Source organism: Danio rerio, chromosome 2, assembly GCF_052040795.2.
Source record: "Danio rerio strain M-AB ecotype USA chromosome 2, GRCz13ab, whole genome shotgun sequence".
In the NCBI taxonomy this organism is placed as follows: Eukaryota; Metazoa; Chordata; class Actinopteri; order Cypriniformes; family Danionidae; genus Danio; species Danio rerio.
The window spans coordinates 37182030-37205000 of NC_141022.1; the positions used below are offsets into that span (position 1 = coordinate 37182030).

Sequence of the window (22971 nt, forward strand, 5' to 3'; positions counted from 1 at the left end):
CAAAGACCACTTACAACTTCACTGAGCAATATGCTGCATCCGAAATCGCATGCTTTCATACAGTACACATAATCAGTATGCCAGCCAAGTAGTATGTCCAAATTCATAGAGTTTGAAAATCAATATGCGAGAAGTACCTGGATTATTTACTACTTCCGGCGAGATTCTGAAGTGCGCATCGGATGGACACTATGCTATCCCATGATGTCTTGGGAGAGAATTCTTGAATGGGTGTGAAGCGACGCAACTCACGCGGGTAAGACACGTGATCATGACAAAATGGCCGATGTAGTACATGCGAGTTCCATTCATACAGCTTACATTTATACTGTATAGAAACATACATAGTACATTTATATTCAAATGCAGCTTATCTACTGCAATCTACTGGGTAGTAGGCAGTTTAAGACACAGCGGCGTTCATCACATTTTTGGGTCCCCTTAAAACATTTCCGTTGTTTTTGTGTTGTGAGAAAATGCAGGATGTTTTATCAATTGATTGCTTTGTGTGAAAATGAAGTGCGTTTTTTAAAAATGCACTGTGACGACTGGCAGCACGTGTGCTGTCAAACGGATGAAGATTTTTTCTCAATTTGCTGCTGTTTTTTGTAATTGCATGTGTTTTCTTTAATTGCAACATGTTAAGTCGCTCGCCCGCTGTATTTGCTTTTCAATTATGTATCCCTGTAAATATCATTTATCTGAAAAGGAACAAAAGTTGTTTGTATCATACTGCACATTTCATTTTACTTAGAAACTGCAGTCAAATGTATGCTTAAGTACATTTTTCTGCTTTCACAAAAATGTAGGCTGAAGAACTTATTTCTAATGAGCCTGTTCTGAAAGTTTAGGTGAACTATTCCTCTAAGATTTTATTCCACTTTGTACCCAGAACACTAAAGTTGGTGTTAACTTGTTTTCTCAAAAAAATATGCTTTAGTTTAGCACTGAGTAACATTGTACTCATGTGCAAGATGCTGAAAAAAATGTGTTTACAGGAATTCTTTTATGAGGCCATTTAGAAAGAATAGCTTTTGCAATGAAAAAATGTGTTGACACAGAGAAATAAAAAAGAATGCAAGGTCTTGAGAAATATATACTTTTTCTAAAGTTGAATTTCTTTAAACTGCAGTGCCATATTGTTAAATGCCATGTCATTTGCGAGATGTGCAAAAGGTACCAGACACAAGCTTTCTGTCAGACGCTGACAAAGACGAAGGTCAGAGATGTTCCTTTAATGTATGTTTTACATTAAAAAATGATTAACTACCAGTGCAGTGGAACGAAAAATGAGTTCTGCGTAACATATTGTGTGCTGAATCTAAATGAACATCTTCCTCCAGGGGTTTCTAAATGCTCCCATCATTTTGATGTAATAATTGAGGTAAAATGTTTCTTTCATGGACAAATGGCAGTACAACATGTCTGCAGGGTAGATTTATTTACTAGTGAGAGCGGATTCAAAGGGGAATTAAGTCTGATTTTGTTTGCTACAACAAAGCTTTCTTAATTACTTTTGTCTTAAGCAGAAATAGATGTCTTATCATTAGCATTAGTGAAATGTTTTGACAAGCATAGCTAAGCAGCTAAAAGCTTTTCTTGATGTACTGTCAGTTTAACCTTGACAATAAATTATTCAGCATCCTTCAAGCATGGTCTTGTTAGCATTATAAATGGCTTAATGAATTCTTTTTCATATTTAAATCAGACAGGACTTTGAGCAGGCTTATTTCTTTTTTAGGCTTCCTATTTAATGTTTATTGTATTATTAATTTATTTATTGTAAAAATGTATATACTTGAGAAGAGACTAAACAGATTTCTGTATTAAAAATCCAATAAACCGTCTGCATTTAGAAATGTTTTTATGAGCAGAGTTTTCAAATGGCTCATCGCTGAGAGACACGTGTAATATTTGCAGAGTGACTGTGGATTAGCATTAATAAATTTGCCACATCTTTTCCACATTAATATTTTTCAACAGCTCCAGTGACATCAACCGGAGATTTGATATTCAGTGCATAATGCATCTTTAATTACAGATATCAAAGATTATGTAGAATATACATTTTAATTAACTTTAAATTATAGCAACTACTACAATATGAGCAGTTTTGTATAAACCCCATACATTTACAGTAATATATATTTAATTTAATCTTTATAGCAAGTTAAAGACCATGAAATAATATACACTACCTGACAAAAGTCTTGTTGCCTATCCAAGTGTTGATCATTTGGAATCAGAAGTGGCTTATATGAAAGGCAAAGACCTCTAAATTAAGCTTCTTTTACCAAAATAAAATATGATCATGCTTTGATTTTTCATTATTTATTAGGACAGTAAGGTCTGACTTTGCTTAGATAAAAGTCTTGTAAATTAACAGACATAATATACAGTATAGAATATAAAGTCATGTTGCAGTGGAAAAGAATATTGACTCTCATGAGCCTGGAGGACTGCATCTATACATCTCTGCAATGACTCAAATAACTTATTAGTAAAGTCATCTGGAATGGCAAAGAAAGCATTCTTGCAGGAGTCCCAGAGTTCATCAAAGTTCTTTGGATTAATTTTCAATGCCTCGTCCTTCATTTTACCCCAGGCATGCTCAATAATGTTCATGTTTGGTGACTGGGCTGGCCAATCCTGGAGCACCTTGACCTTCTTTGCTTTCGGGAACTTTGATTTGGAGGCTGAAGTATGACAAGGAGTGTTATCCTGCTGAAGAATTTGCCCTCTCCTGTGGATTTGGGCAGCACAAATGTCTTGATACCTCAGGCTGTTGATGTTGCCATCCACTCTGCAGATCTATCACACGCCCCCCATACTGAATGTAACCCTAAAACATGATTTTTCCTTCACCAAACTTGACTGATTTCTGTGAGAATCCTGGGTCCATGTGAGTTTCAATAGGTCTTGTGTAGTATTTGTGATGATTGGGATGCAGTACAATGGATGATTTATCAGAGAAATCTACCTTCTGCCACTTTTCCAAATGATCAACTATTATTTGTTGCTCGTACAACTAAGGTCGACGACAAGACTTCTGTCAAGTAGTGTATAATATAATATATGTATAATATATTTAAATTATAAAATGAAATTTATATAGATATGAAAGTCTGTGCAATACACTTTTTTTCTACTTTAATTTACAAAATAAGCACTTACAAAATATGATTACTTTTAAATATACACAAGTTAAATTACCTGTATAAAATGTCACATAATTTGATGTAGTATCATATACAGTACATCATAATAAATAATAAATATTATAATATAAATATAATATGATCATTTATATTACACATTGTACCACAATGTAACAATAATTACAAAAATGAAAGAAATATTGGTCCCACTTTATTTTAAGTGTCCTTAACTACTATGCACTTACATGAAAAAATGAATATAATGTACTTACTGTGTTTATAATGTATTTGAGAACACTTGTGGTGCTTTTGAGTTGGGGTAGAGGTTGGGTTATAGACAGGTTTGGTGGCATGGGTAGGTTTAAGGGTGGGTTAAGGTGTAAGGGATGGTCAACAGTGTATTTACAAATGCATTTACAAAAGTTAATTACAGATGTAATTACATACATGTATTTAATCAAGCAGAAGTACACAGTAAATACATGTATTTACACAATACGTACATTGTAACAAACTATTATTCCTGTGTAAGTACATATTAGTTGTACTTAGGCCACCTAATATAAAGTGGGACCGAAATATTTAAATGCTATTTTACATGAAAAGCAACTAAACTGATTTTGGTATCAAATCCTCTTGCATCTAGAAACGTTTTAATGAGCAGAGTTTTCAAACGGCTCATCATTAAAGAACATGTATTTTATTTACCGAATGACTCTGGATTAACTTTAATAAATTTGCCACATCTATTCATACATTTTCAACATGCTCCAGTGACATCAAACAGAGATTTGATATTCATTGCATAATGCATCTTTAATTACCATGCAGTCGGTATGGCTCACTGAAACGGCAAGGCAAAATCAAGCAGTTGGAGTGATGGACTAATAGCATGGAAATAACCGCATGATTCCTCCTACACAGGCAGCCAATTATTATCTTGATCAGTGGAAAAGAGGGCAGGAAGTGCGTAATCAGTCTTGCCCGTTTCAAAGTGCTAAACTCACATCTGTCCGCAACTTGGCCTGGGGTCACCAAACAGAAAAATAGTTTCATTTACTTTAAAACAGCGAAATGTAATGAGCCACTCGATGTGTTACATCACAGTCCTGAGGAAAGTCATTGATTAATGTCCGTGTGGAGGACAACGGGGATCATTATGACATTTGGTTAATATATTCAGAAAGTAATTCGCCTTGAAAACATCTTTGGAATGTCAGCACCAGTTTCACTGTCAATTAAATGTATAATTTAATCAAGTCAGAATCTATTAAACTGAAAATGCACAGCTTTTGATGTTATAGGTAATGCTCACAATACAGAACCATTCTTTAATTTTCCTTCAGCTTAGTAATAATAATAATAATAATGATGATCAGGGGCGATTTTAGGGATTTTCATTTTAGGGGGGTTCAGCTCCTTATAAGGTAAAAAAAAATTATACATATATATATATATATATATATATATATATATATATATATATATATATATATATATATATATATATTTATAAAGCCTAATATTACATTAATAAGTAGTAATTAAATAGTAATACGCTTAAAATGTTTAGTTAATATGGGTTGTATACTAGTATTCCACTGTATTACATAGACAGGCAGAGCCATTTGAGTTCTGAGTAAGCCAAATATTATATAAGAATAAGCAGATATCATATCAATTTATCGATAAAAATACACCTTGTTCTCTCGCTGTCCACGGCTGTGGTTTGCTGATCAAATGAAAAACAAAAGACGAGGAGGAGCCGAATTCTGCCGCCGTTTTCACATCAAATTTAAAGGGGACTGAGGCGATAATTTAGTGTACAATTTATGAGCTAATCGCAAAAGTTTTAACGGGGCTGAGTAGAAACAGCCCCCCTAAAATAGGCCTAGCAACGCCCATGATAATGATGCATTTTATTTAAAGGTGCCTTTCTTGACACTCAAGCTTACCGTACAGGACAGCAAGAACAGTCAGTTCAAATAAAAACACAATAAAAGTTAATACAATACTATGCAAATTTTAAAAAGTGCTGTTCAGTTAAAAAGAGAGTAGGCTGTTCTAAACAGATGTGTGTTGAGTTTAGATTTAAATTGTAAAAGAGAGTTCCAAAGCTGAGAAGCAGAGTGGCTGAAGGCTCTGCTCCACATGGTGACAAGGCAGACAGGCAAAACAATGAGGTGAATGGAAGAAGAAGACCCGAGTGTTCCAGAAGGTGTGGCGATATGAACAAGACTAGTGAGGTATGGAGAAGCAAGATTGTGGATGACTTTAAAAGTGAGAAGAAGTATTAATTCTACAGTATAATTAAGTCTGAAAAAGATGGGAAGCCAGTGAGGCTGTTGTAGAATGGGTTTGATGTGACAGTTTTTGATGATACAGGCTGCAGCATTTTGAACCAATTGTAATTTATAAAGGGTTTGATTAGGGAGGCCAAACAGAAGGGAATTACAGTATTCTAAATAGGATGCGAGTAAACTAAAAACGACTGGCAGTTGAATGAGGTGTTAGGCAAGGACGAAAATGATATATATTTCGAAGGTGGAAATAAGCGAACCGTGTGACATTATTAATTGACATTATGTGCAGTGAATGAAGCGGTGTTGTCGAAGATGACCTCCAGACTCTTAATCTGAAGGCAGGGGGTAATGACAGAATCATCTGTGGGTTATGTGATTTGTTTAAAGTGGATCGTGCACTATGAGACCCTTTTATCGTTTAATTTCAAGAAATTTGAGGCGAACCAGGATTTGATGTCTAAAAAGCAGTTGGTAAGAGATTATTGTGGGAGTTTGAGGTTGGGTTTAGTGGATAGATAGAGCTGGGTGTCATCTGCATAGCTGATAAGAATAGTCTCTATTTCAAAGGCCCCCACAGCGAAATGAATTGCCAACTATTCCGGCATATGTTTTACGCAGCAGATGCCCTTTACGAAAATAATTCATTCATTCATTCATTTTCTTTTCGGCTTAGTCCCTTTATTAATCTGGGGTCACCAAAGCGGAATGAACCGCCAACTTATCCAGCACATTTTTACGCAGCTGATGCCCTTCCAGCCGCAACCCATCTCTGGGAAACATCCACACACACTCATTCACTATGGACAATTTTCAATTTTCAAAAAAAAAATGAAAAAACATGTTTAAGTGTATGCATGGCCCCTAAAGTATTCTGAGTTGATGCATAAATTCAGCAGTGATGTGGCAAAGCCTAGAGGGGCAGTAAGTGGCAATTGTAGAATCCAGAGATGCAGAACCACTGTGATTCAGTCATCCTTTTCAGTAAAAGGTTCACATCTATGGAATGCCGTGCCAGTTGATTTAAAGTTACAATCAGAACGGCGTTATAAAGCTGAAAGAATGGTAGAAATTTTTACAGCAATGTGAACATTAAGTATTATTCCTTCAGGTTGGTCAGGTTTACATTTCCCTTTAGTATGCAGATTGACTTACATTTTATGTTTGTGGCTCTACTGTACATGTTTGTTTTTTGTATTGTTTTATTTGTTGATTTAAAAATAATGTAAAGCCTAACCAGGTACGAGGCCTGCAAACTGGCCTTATGCTACTGTATATGACCTATGTATGCGGCATCGATTGTCTTTGTATAAAAATGTCAAGTGTATATCCCTGTTAAACAAACAAACAAATAAATAAAATCTATGTGCATAATTATAAAAATCATAAAAATAATAATAATTTAGGTTGACCGGTTCTAAATTGTAATGGGTTTATTCACTTTTTTAAAAAGTAAACTCTATTTGTCCACTATTTGGCACAAAATAATGAGCCATGATCTTGCTTTAGTTGCAAAGACTGAGATGCTCGTTTTATTCCCAAACATAAGTCTGTCACCAGTGAAAACATATCATCTATCTAACTGCTTATTATGGATTGCTTAAAAACAGTTTATTCTACGATCTTTTCACTTTTAATTTGTCTCTATGACAACATTTTTGAAGCTTGTTGCAGGCATTACAATCAAAGTTTATTTACATATCCAGAGTACTGTACATTTGCTCATTAAAAATTAAAAAAACACTGGAAATCTTTTTGTTGTACTTTTGTCAGTTAAATAATAGTTAAACAAAATAAAACTAGCAAATTGCATATTCTTGATTTTATTGCAATTTTTGTAAGTCCCAACCTCTCTGGAATTCAGGTTGTGCGTATTTTATTTTGTTTAACGCTAAAGTTACAATTTTGGAAATTGTCAAAGAAGATATTAAGGTATCATAATGCAATTTGAAAGCATAATTACATGAAAAATGTGAATCAAATGTGAAAATTTATTTTCTTGTGTATTCAATATTAAAACACAAAATATTGAATATATTTAACTAAGCTGGTTAAAAATCATAAAAACCCATTTTGTAAAAAAAAGATTTTTCCTAAAAATAAACAGTTTAAAATGTCATTTCATTCATTTTGAATAAGATTATGTCTATATGCACATGACAAATTGCACAAAGAAAACATTCTCAACAGTATTTTTCCCCCCTGGAATGTCCATTTTGTTGGGAGAATACTGGTGTGAAATGTATTGAATGCCACAATTATCCCTGCCCTCTCTAATTTTTATATATTTTTTATTTCCATAATAATATATTTTTTTGCACGCCAGACATGATGAGTTTGTCCACTTATGCAGAGGACAGACATTTATTTGAGATGTTCTCTTCAGTTCCCTGCATAAATTGCGAGGTTCAGCATCAGAATGGGCACCGAGAGACTGCCTCTGTAATCACTCTCCAGAGCACTCACTTGTCACTGAAGTGTGGCTGTGAGTGTTTGGGGTTAATTCATTTGCATTGCAGAAGATATGAAAACACACTGCTTGCAGAGAAAAATATGGCTTGCAAACTTCTAATGAGTGTGGCTGGAACCGCATTTACACAATATTAATGAGCAGCAATTTAATTATTTTACACAATTTTTTTTGTTGTTTTTATCAATATAAAAGTTTATTTTGCTAGCGCACATTGTTATTCTTTAGGTGATGTAATAGTTAAATGATAAATGATTAAAAAAAAATTAAAAAAAACTGTTTTGGTAATAAAGTCTGACCACTTGCTTTTTTATTTGGAGTGGCGGTTCTCTGCTGACATAAGTTTAAAGGCTTCAGCTACAATAATCTTAAAGAGCCCCTATTATGGGTTTTTATGCAGTCTGTAACACTAATTTAATAAAAACATCCAGCTGAAGTTTAAATCTGAAAGTGTGCCATGTTTAAAACTATTAAATCTTTAACAAATTAGACAACCCAGAGTGAAATAAATGAATCGAGTAGGGTTCAGATCTTTTGCTCGAACCCGTCAACGTTGATACGGTACATCACAAAGTATGTAGTTCCAGATCCAGTAAAATGTGAACGCGCTCTCCCTTCAGACACTTGCAGAGTGTGGGGGGGATCACAAGACTGATCATGACGCAAAGATGATGATCACTGACAGATGGAGATTTGGGTGTGGGGAATAAGGGGTTAAACTTCATTTTCACAACAATGCCATATATAGTCAACCTAGTGCTGTATTTGTTCCTGTCATTTTTCTGATTTTTGATATAATAACCTACGCTGCAACGTCAGATTCGCCAGCCGTTCGCTATTAGAGGAAGGAGCAGCAGAGACTATAATATGGGATTTCGGTCCAATCAGCACAGATTAGCTTCGCACTAAGTAGGGGTTTGGGAACAAATGAATCGCTGAACACTTCAAATGGGAGACGTTGGGATAAATAGGTAAAAATAAATGCATATTATAAGACAATGAAGTGAAGTTTAGTTTTAAACTAATTTCGAGAGGAGCATGTGCTCATGATTTACCCAGCTGGTCCACATTAACTAATTATGATCCTCCAATCGAAGGATCCCAAATCACTATATATATCCTCATTTCCTTTCTACAACTATCTTCGTCTGGAAGAAACCCCCCTCCTCCCCTTCTTCCTCCTTTATCCAGAATGGGCGGCACGGTGGCCCAGTGACTAGCACTGTTGCCTCACAGCAAGAATACCAATGGTGTTGGGTCCTCGCTGAGCCATCTGGTATTTCTGTGTGGAGTTTGCATGTTCTCCCCGTGTCCGCATGGGTTTCCCCCGGGTTCCCCGGTTTCCTCCCACCATCCAAATGTGCTCTATATTATAGATAAAACAAGCCTAAACCTTTTTTATAATGTCTTACTCTCAGGAAGTTCGCCTTGGCCTCAGCAGCGGGGGAGTTTGAGATAGACCTGAGCTCAATCTCCACTCGCCCTGCAAAAGGGGGGGAGCCCTGGGCTCGAGGATCCCTTGAGCTCAGGGCTCTCTCCCGGGACAGCATGCCAAACAAGCTATGTATAAATCATGAGCTAAGTGTGAACTCTTGAAACAGTGTTTTGACCTTACATGCATGTCAGCCTGTTGTTGGAGACCGTCAAAACCAAAATAAGAACTTTTATAATGCAAAATAGGGGCTCTTTAACCACGCCTCTGTAGTTAGTTTGCTATGAGTGTATGATGCACAAAAAAAAAGCGCCCTGTGCCTAAATATTAACTTTCAGTTGGAAATACATCAAAATACTTATATTAAAGTCTCACCAACTTCTATTTGTCCAAAACAAAGGCATTAAACTAACATTTCGAACTTAGAGACAGTTTTTCATGACATCTCTTCAGCTTCTCAAGATTTTCTGACCAGTCAGATGATCTCTAGTATCTGAGGTGGTCCACCTCCTATAAAATGAAGCTGAAATTGGTCACTTGTTTATATTATTACACGTTTATACAAGGTTCATCTAAACAAGCATATAATAAAATAATAAACACTGTTGATCTGAACTATTTTTTTGTTTATTAATCATAGCAATGACCACAAAACATATTAGATTAATTTAAAAAAATCACTGAATGCTGTATTTTAAGGTGATAAATGGTTGACAGGTTCAGCATCGTTTTATAGACTGTGGCTGTAATTAGTCAGATGTGCTTCAGCATGGCTTATCAAACAAACTAAACCCTGTTGGCTATTGTTTTTATATATTTATTTATTGGGTTTTTTGGCTTTATTACGACAGGAAAGTATTTCGAACTTGGGGAACCTGTAGCACAGGGGCATTCCAGTCCAATTGTTTATGCGCTTCACTCGATTACTTCCCTTTGTCTTGTTCTCTCAGATGAAAAAAAGTGGAAATGTCCACTATTACATCTGAATTGGTTTAAATGTAATGCCTTAAAACATTGAGTAATTGGGAACTACGCTGTTGTTACATTACAATCAGATTGCACTATTGGACATATAGGTTCTGGAGTGGTCCATGTAAGCTTCCTTCGTTTACTTAATGAAGTGGAACACACTTCAAAATGGTGTGGGGATTCCCCCGAGAGAACAAATAAAGGGAATTTTATAAATGCACGTCAAAAAGTGGATTAAAACACTGCATGAGTCAGTTAATTAGGCTTTCAGCACTGACCACTATTGGCTGTTTTGTATAAGGGGGAGAAGCTACTTAATATGTCATGCCCTTTCTTCATGTTTCAGTTGGAATAACATCATACATCAGACAAAGCTGCACATTTTAAAGCATTTTATTGGACCTTTTATTACAGAATGAATATAGAGCTAATAGCCTTGAATTTTCCAACAGCAACTGCTCACCACACTCAACATCCCATCAGAAATCCTTCAGGTTTCTGGATTCATTTCCCCAAAGCCCCTGGGAGATACTGATGCAAAAAAAGTATTCAATTTCCAGCTGAGAAAGTTGAACCTGCCGCAGAAGCTCAGCAGGCACTGAGACTGTGTGCACCTATATCTAGTTTTTCTCTGTGACCAAATCAGACAAAAATAGCCTACAGACAGAGAGCCGGGAAGATCATTAGTGCACCCCTGCCTTTCCTTGTTCCCTACAAAAGTGAGAAAACGCCAGGCAAAATCATCACAGACTTATCGACTATTTTTGCTCAGACAGTCTCTGTCATCAACAGTTACCACTCCTCAGATGTTTTCTTACACAGCACATTCATTACCTGTGAAACATGGCAATTCAATTGAGACATGTACAGACCAGTGAGTGCAACACTTTTTACATTTTATTATGTTTTTATTTTTCCCTATTTAAAATTCTTGTACAGATATGTGAAGGCAGCATATATTTGTTCTCCTTAGAACGCACTTATTTAAACATTTTATTTTAGGCGATCTCAAATTTATTAAAGCTTTAGATTTTTCTATTAACTTTGAGCTGCACAAGGTTAACTGCACTTAATTGCACTTGACTAAGCCCAATCATACAATTAAGATAAAGGAGAAAGGAAAAAAGGAGGAAAAAATGAGCAAGTGCCAGGTCTTTAAAAATGTAATCTGTATTCAGGTTGGTTTCACATAAATGTCTGTGGTGTGACTAATGAGCAAAACGTAAAAACATTCTCATTGCATTTTAATGCACTTCGGTACACATAAATATTAATCCTTACTTCCAATAATAATAATAATAATATTAACAGGTGGCACATCACAGCAAGAAGGTTGCTGGTTTGAGTGCTGGCTGAACCAGTTGGCATTTCTGTGTGGAGTTTGCATGTTCTTCGCGAGTTCCGTGGGTTTCCTCTGGGTGCTCCAGTTTCCCCCAGTCCTAAGACATGTGCTATGGATGAATTGGATTAATTTGGCTGTAGTGTATGTGTGTAAATGAGTGTGTAAATGTTTCCCAGTACTGGGTTGCAGCTGGAAGGGCATCCGCTGTGTAAAACATATGCTGGAATAGTTGCCGGTTCATTTCGCTGTGTTGACCCCTAATTAATAAAGGACTAAGCATAAGGATAATGAATGAATGAACAATAATAGTAATAATTACAAATGAAATATTCCTCAAGGTAATATGTTTCTTTTTTTGTGAGTAAATATCATACTTGATTAATTGTCAGGAAGGACAATTTCTTTTACTAGGGCATGGTGGCTCAGTGGTTAGCACTGTCACCTCACAACAAGATGGTCGCTGGTTTGAGTCCTGGCTGGGTCAGTTGAAACTTATGTGTGGAGTTTGCATGTTCTCCACGTGTTCTTGTGGGTTTTCTCCGGGTGCTCCGGTTTTCACCACAGTCCAATGACACATCCCTGCAGGCACAGGATGTCAACATGACATCATATTTACATTGTACCCCAACGTACTCTAACGTCATGAGGACATTGGATTTTGTTTGTAAAGGAAAATCGGATTGACGTCAGAACCCAACTTCAGGCTGATGTCAATGTCCAATCTAAAATCAACCAAATATCAAGGTCTAATCATGTTATACCTTGATGTTGTGTGGACGTTACTACTTTGACATCAATCAGACGTTGGATTTTGGTCACTGTCCAACACAACCTAAAATCAACCAAATATCAATGTAATTTGACGTCGTTATTGAACGTCAAAATAACATTGTCATTAGACGCTGGCTAGACATTGAATTTTGGCCCCTGACGTCATGATTTAAATCATACCTAATATTAACGTCTTATGATATTGTGTACCTGCTGGGATATATGTGAATTAAATAAGCTAAATTGGCCGTAGTGTATGAGCGTAAATGTGAGTGTAAGGGTGTTTCCCAGTACTGGGTTGCAGCAAGAAGGGCATCCGCTGTGTAAAACACGCTGGATAAGTTGACGGGTCATTCCGCTGTGGTGACCCCTGATGAATAATGCCTCATTCACACTAGCAGCGACTTCATATAACTGCCAGGTGGCGGCCTGCTGCAAACACAGGTCTGACACAAATACAACCGGCCTCTGAGCAAGCTGAGAGAGGATCACGTGAGCTCTGCTGTTGCTTCTATTGGCTGCCGCTCAAGAAAGTTGCTCTTCATTTGCATAAAGTTAAAGAATTCTCAACTTTGTCACATCACTCGAAATGCCCACCTGGTTACCAACAGTCGCTGTCGCTCGAATTGATGGAGGCCGCCGGAAGTCGCTCACTGTCAATTAAAATTAACGCTCACTTGTCGCTTTGCCGCTGCGAGTCGCTCGTATCATAAATAAGGCTTAAGGGGACTAAGTCGAAAGAAAATTAATGAATAATTAAATGTTTCTGTTACTAAAGCAAAATCGCTCTCAATGACTGGAAATTATTTCAGAGGTTCATTTTTTGTTTCTAGTCCAAATATCTAACGATTCTTAAATCAATATCCATTTACTAGACAATTCATTGTTTTGGTATTGTTTTCAAAACAAAAAAGTTTTAAAAAATTAAGTAAGCTATTTCTTAAAATATGCAAATAATAATCTGCCTACTGAGTATAAAAATAAACTTGTTTTAATGGTTTCTAATTGTATATTTTTACTTTTACGTGTCTAAAATTGCAGCTTGATTTGTTATGATTTTTTTAAATATTTGAACAAGAAACAAAACTTTTTTTCAATGTAAGTACAGCTGTCCAATGAAACTATTTTGCATTTTAATTATCAACAGTAATTGAATTAGTAATTCAACAAACAAATCTATTAGAATATACCAAATTTCAAATTCTGTCTGTGTCTATCTTCTGGTCTGTGTGTGTTCTTTTACAATCTGCAGAAGCTCACAGAAGGTGACTATTTTACTAGCAGCAGCACTGGATTGAAAATGAAGCTCTGCAGTTCAATCATGTGCCCTAAGAGGGAAGCAGAGAGTCAGAAACACTCAAAAACAAGACACGAGCCTTATCGATGGAGATAAATGAGAACAAATGCTTTTTCATATTTATTTATAATTACTTTCTCCAGGCTGGGAATATTTTTTTTAAAGTGGTGGTTAAGAGCAAGAGCATATAAGATGTCTAATTTTCAGAGTTTTGGACCGCAATCAGACACACAGGACTTGGATTGTCTGGAAAACATCTACCTGACACCAGTGGGAACTTAAAACGCTCTGTGGTGTCTAAACACAGCTACCATTTTGGCTCAGACATACAGTGCCCTCCAGTAATAATGGTACCCTTGATAAATATGAGAAAAGGAGGCTGTGAAAAAAACTGTCTTCACTGTTTAATTTTTAGATCTTTCGTTCAGAATTTAACAAAACAAACTATGCTATCATTAGTTTTATCAAATATCAAATACTTTTAAATATATGTGTCAATTTTTGGCACCCCGGTGAACTTAAATGACTACAAAATGTTGTTGAGCTTCACAAAACTGACTATAAGAACAAAACACACACAAAAAAATTGGCCATTTCCATCAATTAATAATTTCCAGTCAAGTGTTATGAATCAGCCTGGAAGAGAATGTGGCTGTCTGATAGAAAAACAGTTTGAGTGGCCACAAAAATGTTTATGAATCACAGGATAAGAATCACATATGTTAGTTGGGGTCTTGGGGTCAGAAAGACTCCAAAACTATAACATCACCACAAATAGTTTGAAACGGTTTCAAGAAAAAATCCTCTAACTCTCATCCAAAAACAAACTCGAGTGTTTATTTTAGTTAATATTTGATAAGTCATAAGTGTAACTTTTTAAGGAAACTGGGATTTATGTATCTGAAAGTTGAATAAACAAACTTTCTATTGATGTTTACTTTGTTAGGACAGGATAATATTTGACAACATATTTATACGACAATATGAATATCTTGAATGAGGTTCAAAAATATCTAAATCATGAGAAAAATGAGGTTTGAAATTGTTCAAATTTAGTTTTCAGCAATGCCCATGCTTCTACAAATATGCTTTACTTACTTAGAGTTTTTGTCTTGTTTCTAGTCCTGTATCTAATTTTTTAAGTTTTAGCTCTAAATTTTCTAATTAAATTAACTCTAAAGCTTTGTTATTAAGAATAATATGGCAATTTAAGTGAGTTTTCCTTAAAAGAAACAAAATAGCCTGTCAACGTTGTAAGCAAATTAATCCTTTTTTCCCATTTGCCTAGAAAAGCCTTCTAAATTTAAGAGTTTCTTGACATTTGGACTAGAAACAAGAGAAAAGCTAAATAAAAGTTAGAAATGCAAATTTTCGCAGTTCATTACAAATCAAAACGGTATTTTAATATATTTATGGCTCTAATTTATTTAATATTCAACATATCTTCACAGAACATGATATTTACCGAATATTCAAATTATATTTGCCTTAAAAGAAAAAATACATATACTATAACATTAAATCATACAGTTTACTTATGCCAGTGCAAGATAAGACTTATTTTGGAATCTTTTGGACAAAGATCCAAAGTGAGATTTGAGAAATTTACAATTCACAACACACTTTGCTTATATACACCAAAGATGCAAATATTTTATTTACATTTAATTTACATTTACATTGTCCCATGTCCTGCCATGTTTGGATCCTTGTCTTATTCACAGTTATTGTTGTTTTACCTCCTGTCCTATTTCTAATTATTTTGAATTTCAATGTGTTTATTGAATGAGATAGCCCCTTGAGATGAATCATCTCATTTTCTAGGGCGTCCCTAAGAAGTACATAAATCAAACAGAGTACTTCACATCATAACAAACATACGACTAACAAAACAAACAAACAAGCAGCACACTTCACCTGAAACACTTCCCACAGTCTAAATCCCAAATAAACAAAAACAAATAATCAAAAAGTACAAACCTGTCTGATATACAAATAAATAATAAACATTTAAATTGAAGCCAATATTAATAACATTTACAAGTTGTTTCCAAAAAAATAAAGTAAGTTAGCCCCGAAAAGACTAAATGACTTAACTGATCTCAAAGAGGAAGGAAGATTGCTTTGTATTAAAAGGACCTACAGCCACTTTTTGTTGTACTTCTTGAAACAAAAACAAAAAAATATTCTATTGCATATAACGAAGAGAATGAGGAATTAAATAGAACAAAAACTGCTTTAATTAAAAGGGGAAACAAAAATAAACACATGTAAAAGAAACAAATACCAATGATACTGTCTGCGGAACTTAGGTTGAGTTTCATATAATATGCAATGATGGGTTCTATACGGAGATCTTAAAACAAACCGACATAGATAATAGACAGTATTTAAAGGTTTTAAAATAATATCAGAAATATTGTTATAAATAATATCAGCGTAATAAATAATAAAGAAAATTATTTCAGTTTAAATTTTTTCTTACTTTAAATGAAAAACAATTAATAGAACGATAAACAGAACCTAAGCACCGATGACTTTTTAATTATATCAATTAAAACAATTTAATTAAATCAATATGGAGTTTAAAGGACAGTTCGGTATCAAGCCGAAGGCCTAGATATTTAAATTCATCAACATTATGCAACTGTGTCTAATAAATGTCTAATAAATGTTTTGTTAACATTTGTCTCTGTTTAAGTTCTTTTTTAAATTGAACTATGTTTGTTTGTTCTGATAATTTATTATTTCCTAGTACCAATTTCCACAAGAGATTTTCTGTTCACTCAACTATAGACATTTTAGGTCGACACATGGTACTCTGGTGTTCATGGCGACCCAAGTTTAATTCCCGCCTTAAGGCCCTATGCCAATCCATCCCCTCCCTCGTCTCCCCATGCTTTCCAGTCTATACTCTCTACTGTCGATTAAAGGTGGGAAAAAAAGTTAAGTACACAAGAAAAAGCAAAAGGAAATAAGTATTATGTTTTTTTTTTTGTACTGGCTTAAAATTCTTTACAGTGAATAGTGCCGTTCTCCTGACCCTATTTTTGCCCACCCGCCTAAACAGCCAGCCAGACAGACAGACAGACAGACAGACAGACAGACAAACAGGGCAGATGGAGTCGTGTTGGACTTGGTCTTTGAAGAGGAAAAATGTTGTCAGCAAAGAGACATGGCACCACAGCAGCACAAAGAAGCCATTCTGCAAGCTCTTTGTGTATGTAAGCATGTGTGCTCCACCGCTCTGCGTCACAACACGGCCAGGAAACCACTCTCGGCCTCTGGCACTGCATGCTCTTTACTAAGGCGGGCCGTCTGGGACCCTCACAGCAGCCCTAATGAAACCCAATAGCACAGCCAACTAAAAATAAACTCGCCCATATGGTCTCAAACACAACAATATGTGCATATGGTGAGAAGGAGGTTTGTTTTTCTTTCTGTAGGTTTATTTGAGGTAAAATTAATTCAGTGACCCCTGAAGGCTCAGTTCCAGCACTACTGTCGAAGCTACTGTAGTATGTCTTTACTTTGTTGTGTGCGTGCTGTACAGTGTTACAAAGCGGCTGAAATAGACATCATAATCAGTGGAATCTGGACATCAGTAGAGAACAAAGTGAAAAAAAAAGTATGATGTATGATCTGTTAGGGTTAAATACTTACAGGTTTATAAATAACCATGTAATGTGTAATCTATGGGAAATTCTATAGAAATGTTTTACTAAAAATAGTACAGTATTGTAGCAAAGTTTTTATAGTATTTTAGTTTAAATTTCAGTGCTACACAGGCTCTCTGTAAAAAATCCTTCTATAGCTGTATACACTAACCAGCCACTTTATTAGGTACACCTTACTAGTACAGAGTTGGACCTCCTTTTGCTTTAGAACTGCCTTAATCCTTTGTGGCATAGATTCAACAAGGTACTGGAAATATTCCTCAAAGATTTTGGTCCATATTGGCATGATAGCATCATGCAGTTGCCGCAGATTTTCGGCTGTACATCCATGATGAGAATCTCCCATTCCACCACATCCCAAAGGTGCTCTATTGGATTGAGATCTGGTAACTGTGGAGGCCATTTGAGTACAGTGAACTCATCTAATGTTTTTCCAATTTTCTAAGCCCCTTTTGAACAGTAAGAAATGACACATTTAAGATAATTTTAGATTACAGTGTAGATAAATGATGTTTGCAGTGCACTAAAGATCCACTCAAAACAATTATTTAATGGACAAAACACACCATTACAAAAGCATACATCATTGTGCAAGTTAGTGTTGGAAACTTGCATGAAACACATTGTCCTCAACATGAGAATACATATCAAATGCTAATTTGCATATACTTTAGCATGGCTTGTCCTGTCAAGTGCTTTACTCACAGATATGAGGATATTTAAAGTGGTAGTTCACCATTTACTCACCCTCTCGTTGTTTTAGACTCTAATGGCTTTCTTTCTCGATGGCTCAATGGCTGGAGATTTCCAACATTTTTCAAAATATCTTCTTTTGTGTTCAACAGAACAGAAAGAAACTCAAGCAGAAGGCGAGAATGAATAAATGAGCACAGTGTTTCATTTTTTGAGTGAACTATCAATGAGAGCTAACGTCTCCACTGAGCTTCCCTGAAGGAGCATAAAGCCACACAAAAAAACAATAAAACATGAGAGTAGCATATTGTGGTGAGGAAATTAAGACATGTATGTGAGTAGCATACTAGACGAGGGTGCGATACGCACGTGTGAGTAGCATACTTTGGTGAGAGACGCAGCATACTATGGTGAAGATCCACATAAGAATAGGATACTAAGCGTGCAAGATGGGCATACGTAATAGAATAATAGAGCAAAAGAAATGGGACATGTGTGTGAGTAGCATACTACAGTATGGTGAGGGAGTGAGATGCGTGTACAATTAGCATACTAAGGCAAAATAAGCAAGACGTGTGCGATTAGCATACTATGGTGAGTTTGTGAGATGCGTGTAAAAAGAGTATACTATGGTAAGAGAATCGAGACGTGCAAATACCATACTATGTTGAGGGTGCAAGATGCACATAAAAATAGTATACTATAGCAAGAGAAGTGAGACGTGTGTACGAATAGCATACAGTACTATTGTGAATGTGCTACTTTAGATGCACATATAGCATACAATGGCAAGCAAAGAGACGTACGCGAGCAGCATACTATGTAAGATGGGTGTACATATAGCATACTACGACAAGAGAAATAAGATGTGTGCAAATAGCAAACTATAATGAGGGTGCAAGACACAGTACAAATAGCATACCACAGGCCCGGATTGGCTAATTGGGAGGACCTGAAGGATTCCCGGTGGGCCGGTCCGTTTTTTTAGCCACGAGGGCTGATGTCTCTAGCTGCTTGCACTCTCAGCAGTCGCACTTTTTTCATTTATCTATTTATTTGACTATAGCCTTACTCTTTTTATTCATTATTTTGCCACAGCTCCGCTCTTTTTATTTATTTTCTCGCAGCCCCGTGAGCAAAATGCAGTCTGCAGGTTAATGACGTAACTGTCATTTGACCCCAAACAACGGTACCTTAGTGAATATAAGAATTCAAATAATTAGTATAAATATTACACCTGCTCAATGAAAATCAGATGAAATACTACATTAATATATCTGACATAACTTGATCAGAAATCTAAAAAGGGGAGAAAAAGATTAAGCCATCAATAGAAAGTAACATTGTGGTGCAGTGGTCCGCACGTTGCGTTACAACGCCACCAACAAGAGTTCGAACCTCACCTGAATGTTTATTTATTTTTCATTTTTAGTGTTAAGACATATAATACTGTTTGGGTTACTTATGTAGGTGTAAATATTTTATTTTTTGTGTGACCACCGTTATAAAGGACTGGATATCTATAAAGAATTTTGCACAGAATATATATTCGGATATTGCAGGAAAGGACAAAGTGATGTTTTAAAGAATAGTTTTGGAGATTTAGCTACCCTTTAATGTTGTCAAATGTATGAAAAATAGTTCTAAAGCAGCTGTTTCCTTGAAAAGGACGTGATAGTGTCATTAAAAACTGAATTGGTAATGATGTTATTTTAATATAGTCAGTCGTGAACTGAGGTGGGCCGGTCTAAGGCTTGAAACTCCAGGGCTGAAAAGAAGTCCCACTCCGCCCCTTGCATACCATAAAAAAAGAAGTTATGTACAAATATCCAGCCTGATCTCACAAGAAAACGTAAGTATTTTACGTTTTGCCAGTTTAGTGGCTAATTCGTACGAATTTGTACGAGTTCAGTCGTACGAAATGGTACGATTTTAAAAAGGAGGTGTGACACCTGACCCCACCCCTAACCCCAACCGTCATTGGGGGATAAGCAAATCGTAATAAATTGTACGAATTAGATCGTACGAATTCATACGAATTAGCCACTAAATGAAAAAGTTACGAATTGCTGTGAGATTGTGTTGAAATATCATACTATGGCGAGAGTGCAAGAAGCGTTTTCACATAGCATGCTATGGCAAGAGATCAAGATGTGTATAGGAATAGCATACTACTGCGAGGGTGCTACTTTAGATACACCTACAAAGAGCATACTATTACAAGATTAGTGAAACATGTGCGAGTAGTATACTATGGTGAGGGTGTGAGATGCGTATTCTATGGCAAGAGAAACAAGACATGTGCAAATAGCCAACACAATCTCATAACAATTCATAACTATTTGATTTAGTGGATTATTCGTATGAATTTGTACAATCTCATTTGTACAATTTAGTACAATTTGCTTATCCCCCAGTGATGGTTGAGATTAGGGGTGGGGTAGAGTAACACGCATCCTTTTTAAAATTGTACATTTTGGTATGACTGAACTTGAATTTGTACGAGTTACCCACTAAACTGACAAAACATTAAAAAAAAAATACATTTCCTCTTGAGATCAGGCTGAACTAGCATACTATCACAAGGGTGCAAGATGCTGTGAAAATAGCTTACTACAGCAAAAGAATTGAGAGGTGTGTGAATGACATACAGCACACTATGGCAAGAAATTAGAGACGTGTGCAAATATCGTTCTATGCGGAGAGTGCAAGATGCATGTTCAAATAGCATACGTAAGGAAGAAAAATGAGATGTGTAGCATACTATGGCAAGAGAAGCAAGACATCTAAGCAAATACCATACTATGGCCAGGGTGTGAGGTGCACATACGAATAGCATACTATGGCATGAGAAGCAAGACAATTGTGCAAATTGCATGCTATGGTGAAGGTGTGAGATATGAATAGCATACTATGCCAAAGAAGGTGAGGTGCACATGAGGGCAGCATACTATGGCAAGGGAAGCAAGACCCCAACTATGCTACAACTTTTACAATACAGCTTACACATGCTGAAGGGCACATTTTGCTGCTTGGCACTCTTACAATGACACTGAAGGAACAGTAGACCCCAAAACAGGCTGACAGCCCTATTGGATAACATGGATTTAAGCACTTTCAGACAGAAAAAATGTTTTGCAGAAGTGAAAAACACCATAAACCCAGGTACTTTCTTGACACTTCTCGCACACAGCAGAAATAAAAGTTCTAAATAGTTTGCAAATATGAACAGATAAATTGGCAGTTTGCATGCAAGTCTTGACAAGGAGAAATTTCATTATGCTGATTTTTGTAAGTCATTAGCTTACAGATGTGCATGTAAAAGTTTTGCATTTCGAATCGCACATCTCGCAGTTGCACCCGAGGCGCGTGTGTGTGTGCGTGTGTGTGTGTCAAGGCTGCAGATCCACCTGGTGCAGGTATTTGCTGTGTGTGTGCCAAGAGACACTTAAAATGCAGCCATTCAGTCTAGCACAAACACGCTCGTCTGGGCGCTCGACAGACACGGACAACCGCCTGCAACACAAGAGAACAGGGAGAATGAGTGAGCCTTCTGAGGGGGCGGTGGATTTTTTTCTTCTCCCTTATCATCCTTCACGACGCTCCCTTAGACAAAGACGAAAGATGGCCTTCGCCGTATATTGCAATCGTTCACCTCGCACAAAAGCAAAGCTCTCACTCATGGCCAAGCATCTGTAGGAGGAGAGTAATTATAGTAGTCTGCTGCAAATTTCACATTTCCTTGCCAGCAGAACTTTCTCCTTACAGAAGTTTTTAAGTCGTGAAATTAAACGAGGGTGGACTCAGATTCAGCACTGAATGGTGAACAGATTTACTGATGTTCTGCAGTAGTGCTGTCAAAACGTATAGCACTGTTTGTGCATCATCCATCTCTTTCTCTGTCAAACTTATTTTTTTCTGTCAAAATAATTTAATACATCAAAATACTCATCTTTAAAACTGTTGGATATGTCTATATGTAAAAGTGAAGAGTTGCTGAAGAACAATTCTTCACAATAAACCACAAAATCACTGTTAGATCGATGTTCATTTTGGTAACACTTTATTACACACTTCGAATCATCTATTAAGCATAAGCAAATAGTAAACTCCTTATTTGCTAAGGTAACAGTTTATTTTAATGGTCTATTTGAGTATTAGTATTAAGAGTGCTTAATATCTGCTGATACTGCTCCTTCAACAAACATTTAACTGGCTTTAAGAAACTTTGCAAGTACATGTCAACTTACACTAACCCTAACCCCAACTTATCCCGAACCGTAACAGTCTACTTATAATAGAAGAAGATATTTTTTGTTCTCTCATTTTGAAAAAGTATGCAGTAAACATGAGCCAGGCTAAACTGGGTGTGTGTACGATGAGAAGCCTGCACAGGAACAACACTAGGAGGCTTTGCTGAAGAATGACTGATTATGTAGAATAACTGAATGTAAAGCACTAAGTATATATGTTAAATACTTATATGAAGCTACATGTGTCAGAAGCTAGAGTGAGTAACATATTATCAAGTTAATGTACCGTCATGACAATGTGTAAACAGTCCTTTAGCATAAGTGGCATCTATGAAGTGACCTCTCTGGAAAAGCCGTTGCTTACATTGACATGAGCTAGTAGGCTGAAAGCCAAAAATAACAGAACCACTTGAGAAAAACTTATCCAAGGATGGTCAGGAGTTAAAACGAGACACCTAGGGGTGTGTCAAATAATCTGTATAAAGATTGTGGAAAACACAGAGACTTGTCCAGGAAAGACGTCTCTTATTATGAAGAATGAAGTCTATTTTCTGATATTCAAAACCTCTTGTCTGACAATATCTAATTGATAAGAAGTCTGCAATTACG

The 22971-nt window shown here is 36.1% G+C and overlaps 1 protein-coding gene and 1 long non-coding RNA gene across 6 annotated transcripts in view; one reads left to right on the forward strand and one right to left on the reverse strand.

The window, feature by feature from the left end:
• The window catches only part of kiss1ra (KISS1 receptor a), a 28389-nt gene extending 26528 nt beyond the window's left edge, over positions 1 to 1861 (forward strand). The window contains exon 6 of the transcript XR_015477808.1: positions 409 to 1861. The gene's annotated coding sequence lies outside the window, so the exon portion shown is untranslated. The remainder of the gene's footprint in view (positions 1 to 408) is intronic.
• Positions 1 to 22971, reverse strand: part of LOC147837146 (uncharacterized) — a 158348-nt gene that overhangs the window by 53194 nt on the left and 82183 nt on the right. The window contains exons 4-5 of one of the 5 annotated variants that reach the window (XR_015478683.1): positions 20624 to 21625; positions 19875 to 20073 (exon numbers count right to left, since the gene is read on the reverse strand). The exons of 3 other annotated variants lie outside the window; for them this stretch is intronic. This is a non-coding gene — a long non-coding RNA (uncharacterized LOC147837146). Of the gene's footprint in view, positions 1 to 19874; positions 21626 to 22971 lie in introns of those variants that run through there. One more of the 5 variants, XR_015478679.1, reaches the window with a different exon arrangement.